The sequence below is a fragment of the Aptenodytes forsteri genome, unplaced genomic scaffold (assembly GCF_000699145.1).
Source record: "Aptenodytes forsteri isolate BGI_AS27 unplaced genomic scaffold, ASM69914v1 Scaffold279, whole genome shotgun sequence".
Classification (NCBI taxonomy): Eukaryota; Metazoa; Chordata; class Aves; order Sphenisciformes; family Spheniscidae; genus Aptenodytes; species Aptenodytes forsteri.
In genome coordinates this window covers 42,868-43,348 of record NW_008795856.1, presented here as the reverse complement: position 1 = coordinate 43,348, position 481 = coordinate 42,868, and the positions used below count along the sequence as shown (strand labels likewise).

Genomic DNA, 481 nt, shown 5'->3' with positions numbered 1-481 from the left:
TGCGCGGCGGCGGTGCTGAACGGACAGCGCCTGCGGGGGGGGCTGGGCACGGGCACGGGGGGCACGTGCACGCGGGGCACACTCACCCCCAGCCACAGACACGCGGGGCACACGCACCCCCAGAGACGCACAGACACACCGTACACACGGGGCACACTCACACCCCCCACACACACACCCAGACCCAGCCACACACACACACACAGAGACACAGAGACACACACATGCACACGGGGCACACTCACCCCCCCACACACACCCCCCCACGGGGCACACTCACCCACACACACACCCAGACCCAGCCACACACACACACACACACAGAGACACACAGACACACTGTACACACGGGGCACACTCACACCCCCCACACACACACCCAGACCCAGCCACACACACACACACACAGAGACACAGAGACACACAGACACACTGTACACACGGGGCACACTCACCCCCCCACACACACCCACACACGGGG

General features: G+C 65.5%; 1 protein-coding gene across 1 annotated transcript in view; it reads left to right on the top strand.

Moving 5' to 3' along the window:
• The window catches only part of LOC109279608 (pyruvate dehydrogenase (acetyl-transferring) kinase isozyme 2, mitochondrial-like), a 23,338-nt gene that overhangs the window by 17,423 nt on the left and 5,434 nt on the right, over positions 1-481 (top strand). The gene's annotated exons all lie outside the window — the stretch shown is intronic.